This window comes from Xiphophorus hellerii, chromosome 8 (assembly GCF_003331165.1).
Source record: "Xiphophorus hellerii strain 12219 chromosome 8, Xiphophorus_hellerii-4.1, whole genome shotgun sequence".
Taxonomy (NCBI): Eukaryota; Metazoa; Chordata; class Actinopteri; order Cyprinodontiformes; family Poeciliidae; genus Xiphophorus; species Xiphophorus hellerii.
In genome coordinates this window covers 14,588,519-14,596,946 of record NC_045679.1, presented here as the reverse complement: position 1 = coordinate 14,596,946, position 8,428 = coordinate 14,588,519, and the positions used below count along the sequence as shown (strand labels likewise).

At 36.8% G+C, this 8,428-nt stretch overlaps 2 long non-coding RNA genes across 2 annotated transcripts; one reads left to right on the top strand and one right to left on the bottom strand.

Moving 5' to 3' along the window:
* Positions 1-4,278: 4,278 nt before the first annotated feature.
* Positions 4,279-5,248, bottom strand: LOC116725059 (uncharacterized). The gene is made up of 3 exons (XR_004340308.1): positions 5,076-5,248; positions 4,687-4,991; positions 4,279-4,610 (listed from the first exon to the last, which is right to left on the bottom strand). It is a non-coding gene; the product is annotated as an uncharacterized LOC116725059 (long non-coding RNA).
* A 22-nt stretch (positions 5,249-5,270) lies between these two features.
* LOC116725060 (uncharacterized) lies at positions 5,271-7,690 on the top strand. Its single transcript, XR_004340309.1, has 3 exons — positions 5,271-5,378; positions 6,619-6,711; positions 6,813-7,690. It is a non-coding gene; the product is annotated as an uncharacterized LOC116725060 (long non-coding RNA).
* Positions 7,691-8,428: the final 738 nt, after the last annotated feature.

Below are 8,428 nucleotides of genomic sequence, written 5' to 3'. Positions count from 1 at the left end.
TTCTCCAAACATCAGAGAGCAGAAACAAGCAGGAATATCCTGATGACAAAGTTCAAGTAGGAAACAAAGCAAACTTACAGTTTGTTCAAATTATCCAAAGAGTTGATGAAGAATATCTGAACAACAAGCTGAGACCCAACAGAACCACGGTAGATCCAGAGTGGTACCACAAATAAACTGTTTAGTTTTAACTGAAAGTGTTATGAGGAGAAATGAGCCCAGACTGGTCTGACTGGTCAGACTGACTGGGAGTCAGAGGGAAGTTATTCTGTTGACGTCTGAAGACAGAATCACTTCTCATAAATCTGGATCCGCTGTTATTCTGCTGATCCAGGTTCTGTTCAACACCAACAGAACCAGAACCTTTTTTAACTTGGAACCAACTGAACTCTTCATTAGTGGGGGTTTGTCTCCCTCTGCTGGTGAAACTCTTACCTGCATATTGTCTGGTTATTAATAACAGATTAAGTGATTTTTAAATGATCCAAATACAGCTCTTGAAAATATTAAGAAACCTCTTAAAATGACCAGTTTCTCTGATTTTACTTTTTTATACATAAATGTTTGAGTAAAATGAACATTGTTTTTTTTCTATGTGTCGGAGTTATTTATCTATTTTCAGTTAAAATTTAGATTATTTAGTTCATTTTTATTTGTTTATTTTCTAGTTGATTTATATTTAGAATTTTTGTTTAATTTGTTATTTTAAATAGGTTCTTTGGTTAGTAATTCACTTAATTAGTTAATTAATTTCAGTTTGGGAAGTGGGTGTTTCACCGTATAAATAGGTCTTAGGCAGGCAAGTACAGAGGGGGGCTTGAGCCCCTGTCCTTTTTATCCTTTTTTTAAATTTTCTTATTTTTAACCTGTATGTCAGAAGGCCTGTTTGTGCCCCTCAGCAATAATATTTAGGTAAATATAATAATGTAGTAAAAATAAACTAGTCTGGCTGCCCTCAGTCTAATAATGACTCTCAGAGCCTCCATGTTGTTCAGACTCCGGGTCCATGGTGAGGAGGAGGAGGATCTGTGTCCTCTAACTATCAAATTATGGGCAAGAATATTTTTTCATACACTTGTTTGTGAATAAAAACGTAGGTCTGATGTTGACGTTAGAAAAACTGTTTCTATTTATATTTTCATAATCGTCCTTGCAATAGCGGGACAAAACCCGCCTCGCCACTAAACTCAGAAATGCTGCAGAGAAACTTCTGACTTTAACTTCATCATTCTGCTAAAGGCCCAGTTCACTACAGGCAGCTTGAGTCGGTCCACCGACAGATAGAAAGAATATCTGTCTTTATATCAGACATCCTGATATAAGACACGGTACCGACTGTCACCGCGAGTCGCAACGCAGATCAAAGCCCCGGTACCACCCGGTACCACCTGGTACCACCTGGTACCACCTGCTCTCTGTTCGCTCTGCTTCTCCTTAACGTTTCTACCAGGCGAGTTAAAGCCGCTGCTGACTGGATCTGGGCTGGAGGTTCTGGACTGTGAATAGAAGTTACTGCAGAACCTCAAGTGTTAAAGGAAGATTCGGCCCATTTAGAGTCACAAAATAAACATCAGAGAAAATATTGTAGCAATAATTAGAACCGCAGCAAAAAGCCAAACATGCCACAATGAAATGAATCAAAATGTCTTCAAAGCAGCGGGGGACTGACAGGGGCCACCGGGGGATTCCAGGTAGATTCCAGGTAGATTCCAGGTAGATTCCAGGTGGATCAGTCTGCAGCCAGGTTGTTCTAGAGGTTAAATAGATATTATTAGGGCTTAATTAGTAAAATGGCAGCAATTTGCTTATTTCATAACTTCATAACCTTTGACCTTCTCTCCTCTGGTCTGTTTAACAGCTACAGTCTCAGATCAGCTCAGCCCTCCAGGACTGTCAGCAGCAGAAACAGAAACTTTATACCTGTTGGGGAAAATATAGATTATATTTGCTTTGCATTTCCCCGCATGATGGCAATGATACAGTAGGATCCAATTAGATTCTTGATTAATATGGGTTGTTGCTGTGTTGTTGTACGGAGTTTTTGTTCAATGTGCCATTTTTTAAATTTGAGCCCCTGCCCCTCCATAGGTCTCTGCACGGCCCTGCTCATCGGCAACAAGCACCAAACTGTCATGTCTCTCATGAATAACCGAGAGTTTTTTTGTTTTTCTGCCAGGTAGAGAGAAATATGGGAATGTGAGATGAGAAAACGTTAGACCAACTGTCAATGATTTAACAGGAACTAAAAGGAAATCTTAAATATGAGATCAAAAAATGGACAAATGGGTAAATGTTCTTCCTGCACCTGGATTGTCTCCGTTTGTGATATTTATCACAACATTCTTGCAGTAAAACATTTGTCCACCTCAACTCTGACCTGCCTTTCAGAACCCAATCTCAGTGCTACAGTACTCCGTTTTCTCAAAGTTACCCTGACATCCTAGTTCATTTCTTCAAGTCTCCCTTTATGCTCAGTCCTGTAAATAAGACAATAAAAGCAACAGCTTACTATCTGCAACATATAAAAAGTTATAAAGCAATACAGAAGATGTGTATTTTCTGAAATGTAGCAGAGAAGTTTTACAGATTCCTTCCATATACATGATGTTTATTGTTACATAAATACAAAAAAAGCATATTTGAGTGAGTTCTGGTAAAATTGTACTGTACAGAGTAAGTGCCACATTCAATGCTCAGATTTATCTGGATTTCTTTGTTACTTTGGAACCAAGTATGAGTTTGTGTTACTTGTTTGCATTACAGCTTGGTGTTGGAGTTCGTTATCGTCGGCCAATGGGTTATGTTTTTACCAGTGGAGTGATTGTACATAGTTTTGCTCTTTTTTTTTCTGAACACTTAAAATGCAAACTTCTGTGTGTTTTTCTGCACTTGTTAAATTTGTTTGTTTGAACAAGTTGAGGAAAAAGGTGCTGAACTTGCAGGAGATTTTGATGTGGAAACATTTCCAGCAGACCTTAAAATGCACAAGGAAGAGCAGTTTACAGGAACATGTGGGAAACTGATTTTCTCTGTTACCGTAATTATTATAATAAAACTTGAATTGTTGAATATATGAAACCAAGTGAAACAATTAATTTCAAGTATTGCAAAAAAAGTAAAAAGTAAGGTTTATTCTTTATGTTTAAATGAAACAAAAAACAGTGACTAAGATGATATTTGGAGGAGCTAAGATAAGATGTTAAATCTACAAACACTGTACCAAATATCAAACATGGCAGTGGCAGCATCATTCTGTGGGTCTGTTTTTCTGCCACTTTCATCCACTTTTATAAAGTGGATGAAATAATAAAGGATGATGCTTTTATATTCTTTAATTTTACCTCAGCGAAGTTCCCAAATTGTGATTTAAAACACTCATAACCTTTGCATAAAGCTTCCTGATGTCAAGCTTGAAGAAGCATCCTTACCTGAAACCTAATAGAAATATGTGCACAATGTTTCAAAAGCAGTTCTGTTTAAATAAATAAATAAAGGTCCGGGTTTACCTCCAATGTATTTTTCCTTGCACATTTCATTTTGTTTCTCTGTATGTTCACTTAATCTTAATGTTTTTTATTTGTTTATATCACAGTTTAAAAGGTTTACTGTACCTGGAATCAGCATGTTTTAAAACATGTATTGGTGCTTTAAGAGGACAATGATCTCACACACACTTCTAAAGTGGTTTTGATATTAATACTTTACAGAAGCAATAAGCTCTTGGAGAGCCATGAACTCTGATACTGAAAATATGCCGTTGTTTAATATGCCAGTGACGTTTACATTGGAATAAACCTATGTTGTCATCTGTACACGTTACCAGGCAACACCAGTTACCTTCAGGTGTCGTATGTTTCGTACAGCTGACAGTGTTGGACTGACCTGTTCCTGTTATTTTTACTAAATGACTAAAATGTCTGAAATATAGTAAAGTGTTTTTTATTTCACATTTTGTTACAATAAAACCACAAACTTCATAGCATTTTATTTGGAAATTTATATAATAGACCAACTAAAGTTGGTGATTTTATACTTTTTTTTACTAGGAAACATAAAAAAATGTGTTATGCATTTTTGTATTCAGGCTCTTTAATACGTATATGATCCATGCATCTTAACTGTGAATAATAAATGTTAATCACTTATTTCTTTATTTTGGGAACTTGGTGTCAAAGCAATTTTCTGACTTTTCTTGCATGTCATTAAAAGTATTTGATTGGAAATGGTTTTAAATTTTTCATACAGGCATAAATAAGTAAATGTTTCATGTTTTATCTCTAAACTTTACCTTCAGTATAAATTATGTTTCGCCTTTAATTTCCACTTCTGCCTTAATGTTAAAGAGAGTTACTGGTGTTACAGGAGCATGTTTTCTATAAGTTTATTCTGCCTCTTCAGCTCCACGAGCACGCATGAAACTTTTGGTGCAATTTGACGCGCATTAAAAATAAATGGTATGGTGTGTCATGGTGAGGTCTAATTTTCTTAACCACATGCAGAACACCACTGGAGAACAGAGATCAGCAAAATATAGTTTATTAATGTAAACACAGGTTCGGTGGGTAGAACGACGAACTGTCAGGGGAGGGCTTCTGGGGGAGGCCGGCACACTGAGAAGTAGCAGAGGGAATGGTAAGTTCAGGGGTAATCGGAAATGGGAGCTGTGAGAGTAGTAGCCGATCTTACTTGGGAAAATGATGATGACAGTCCTGGAGGCACTCCGGTGGATACCGGGTCTTGGCTTTCAGTATGTTCGAGTGGCATCCAGGAGGATCGGAGGAGGCTGCGGCAGAGAGCGGGCCAGTGTTTTCTGTGGTGGAGGACAGACGAGGAGCGGATCCACAATCCGCCGAATAATCCGGAAGAGGCTTTGAGATCCGGCCGAAGGAACGGAAACGGGGCTCGGGCAACCCGTGGGTAGGTGGTGTCTCGAGGTGAGTCAAACCAGGAAGGATTCTTCAAGGAGGCCGCTTGGCGTCACGAAGGAATAGCTGTAGGAGGAAAAACAACGAGAGGGATATTTAGAGGATCTTTCTGGAAAGGCTCGGAGGTAGCTCGCTAGGGGCTTAGAGTACCATATAGGCTAACACTCAAGCGACGAAGTACTGGTAGTCCGCTCCTCTTAAGCTCCATGACTGAAGAGGTGATTAAACACCGGTGCGCTGAACCAAGGCCCATCCCTCCAGAGAAACCTCCGCCTGTAGACGCCATCTGGTGGATAAGGGATGAAACAGCAGCAAAAAGGAAACCCCCCAAAACCCCGATTCCCAACATGGTGAAGTTTTAATGATTTAAAAACATTTAAAATTGCATCCAGCCAGAGCCGGGGAGACGATCTGTACTTGGAAAGCTTTTGTTCATTTGAGCTTGGATCAAAGGTAAATGTTTCATACAGGGGAAAAAAACGTGATTTATAATTTATAAGGAAGTTGTGATTCATGCTGTGCTTTTATAATGTTTTCTACCACTTTGTCAGCTCTGAATCTCATGTTTTATGCCTATTTTTAACCTTTTTCTTATTCAGAGCACTTTGAAATGAAAGTTACAATCTTTCTGTAACTTTTACACCGTTAAACTTGCTATAGTAACTGTTTATTCTTGCAAGGAGTCTGTTTTTAAGCTGCATTTGAGATGTACAAAATTAATAAGTAATAATTAGGTGCATTTTAAAATTGGTGTCTGAATTTTCTGGTTAGTTTTCTTAGTATGTATCATATTTCTATATATCTTTATCCTGATATATATTGATACTGTTTACTGGTGGTTATATGATTGTAATTTATTCAGGATTAAACTATATTAGTTGTTCTACCTTGTGCTTGTCTTTATTGATCTGTATTGTTCCTATAGTCATAATCCTGCTCTAGGAAGATGTTAAGATGTTCTGGTAAAGTTGTTTCATTCCCCAAATGACATATTTATGTTGCATTTAGCAAACAGAAATTGTTTTGGTTATCCTAACTTAATGACTTAATGTTTGAAAATGGCAACAACTTTTTATACAGTTTGTAAATATCTGGTTTCTACTGTACACTATCTATGGGTGAGTAAAAACCCAAATAACTCAAGATGTGGATCAGAAAAATCTGCCATGAATAGATCAAATTTGGTCTCAATGAATGTCAAAAAAACCAAAAAAACATTTATTTAGACCAGATTTAATCACTTTATTTTGTACATTTAACATGATGCTACCATTATAAAGAATATTCCTTCAGAGTTAAAGAATTTCTGCTATTTTTTCTTTCAGTAAGTCTCTCCATGAGGATTAAAATATTGCAGCAGAGTTTCTGACAGGAGTTAGAAAGACGTCAGTACGCGCAGTCCCAAAGATCTTATACAATCTTATTTCAGCACTGCACATTGAATTAAATCCCCAAAAGCAGGACTGGAACCAGAACCCTCAAGTTTTTGCCTCTTATAGAACCAGCTTCAAGTTTAGATGGGAAGATATGAGCTTTGCTTCTAATTTTGCTCTAAAATTGTTCCCCAAAGCTGCTCTGTGTTCTCTCAGTGTGCCTTACTGCAGCCATTCCTGTGTTTATACTCACCCTCATACTGTTGGCTCTGTTTTTCTCTTCTTTCTTCCTGTGCCCTCTCTGCAACTGGTCCAAACAGACGGCGGCATCTTGGTTTTTTGGCTCACTTTCTGTGAGAAGTTTTAACTTTAGGGATGAAGTGAGAGCTAAACCAGGAATAGATCATTACAAGGTAAAAGACATAATCTATACCCAAGTTTTTAAGCACACGCTTTATGCATGAGGCCCCTGAGCTCCATGTTGGCTAATGATGGCTAACTGTTTTCCTTACAGTACGACGGTTTCCGTGTAGCAAATGAAAACATACATTGAGGTAAGACAGCTTGGTTTATTGTACTACACTGAAATGTTTAATTTGTACATTTTACTTGTGGTTTTGGGTCGGCTGTAGTTTTTGGTCTTTGCTGTTGTTGACGTGTGATGCTAACTGAGCAAGTATTTGCTGATTTTAGGGGATTAAAATGGCTGAAAGCAGATTTTTAACGCAGTACTTTGATTTTATAATACAGGCATGTAAATAACGAATGCTTTGCAACATTTTCACTTTATGTTTTAACCTCAAACTGAAATGTTTGTCTTGGGATTTTATGTGATAGAGAAACAAAGTAACACATAATTGTTGTGAGGTGGAAGAAAAGTAAAATAATGCTGTTGTTTTTTAATTATTTCGTTTTTGTTATGTATAAATAATCTGAAAAGTGTGTTGTGCATTTAGTTCAAATGGTTTCCAGGCATGCATAAATATGGAAAAACAAAGCAAAAATACAAAAATATATTATTTCTTTATTTCTGTCCATCCTTTCATTCTAGTGTCTGCCCTTCTTTCTCGTTTGTATTTTAACTTTTCTTCCTCTCTTCTTCCCTATGTGCCTTCACTGATTTTCTTTCATGTTGTTTTGTTAGAAAAATGTGCAGCAACCTTGTTGACAGTTTAAAGTTTTTAGCTGCCTCTTTTCTTAGTCTTGCAAAGCTCTGTCCAATATTTCAATAAAATATATTTCAGTTTGTGGCTTTAAAATACAGATTTGAATTTCCAGTCACTTGAGGAAACTGTATTAGTGATTAATATTTCTGCTCCAGAAATTAGATATTCCATTTTTAGTTCAATACATTTACTTTTTAATTGGTCACCAAATGATTTATAGAATAAATGTCGGCCAGTAAACGGGTCAAAATCCTTTAAAAAATAAAAATAGTATTACATCCAGTAACAGTACATTACAAAAAACACAAATTAAACACACCAATTTAATTCACATAAAATTAATGCACTAATCAACTTTGTAACAAACATTTCAAACAGATCCTCATAAAATCAGAATGTTCAGTAGATTGATTTTATTTTCTGAACTTTTTAAAGTTTTATTTTAAAAACTTAATAAAAACAGAAATGTTCAATCTCCCAAATGTAAGAACAATAATGACAATAGAATAATTCAGTTGAATTGAATTATTTTAAGCAGAACCAAGTATGATAAATAATGTAATCATTCACAAGTTCCCCAAATGTGAGCTTCTTTCAAAACGGAAAAGATTTCAATGAACTTCTAAACCATCATATTACTCCTGGGTAGAGACGCTCCCATCAGGGTTTTTCCTGCCGGATCTGATCACCATGAGGTCCGATCACTGCCGATCACAGATACCGATCACATGGATTGGCTGTTAATGTTTGGCTTTAGGTAGAAATGCTACTATGTGATCTGGCAAAATGGAGCCATAAAATCACCTCATTTAGACAAAAACATGTCCAATACTTGCAGGCTCATGGCTAATTGTTCTGGTTCTGATGGCTTGTTTCTGACCCAGTAGAGTAATTCAGCAGAACACAGGGAGGAGGCAGAGGAACTCCATTTGTTCTCTCAGATTATCTCATGTTAGGACATAGA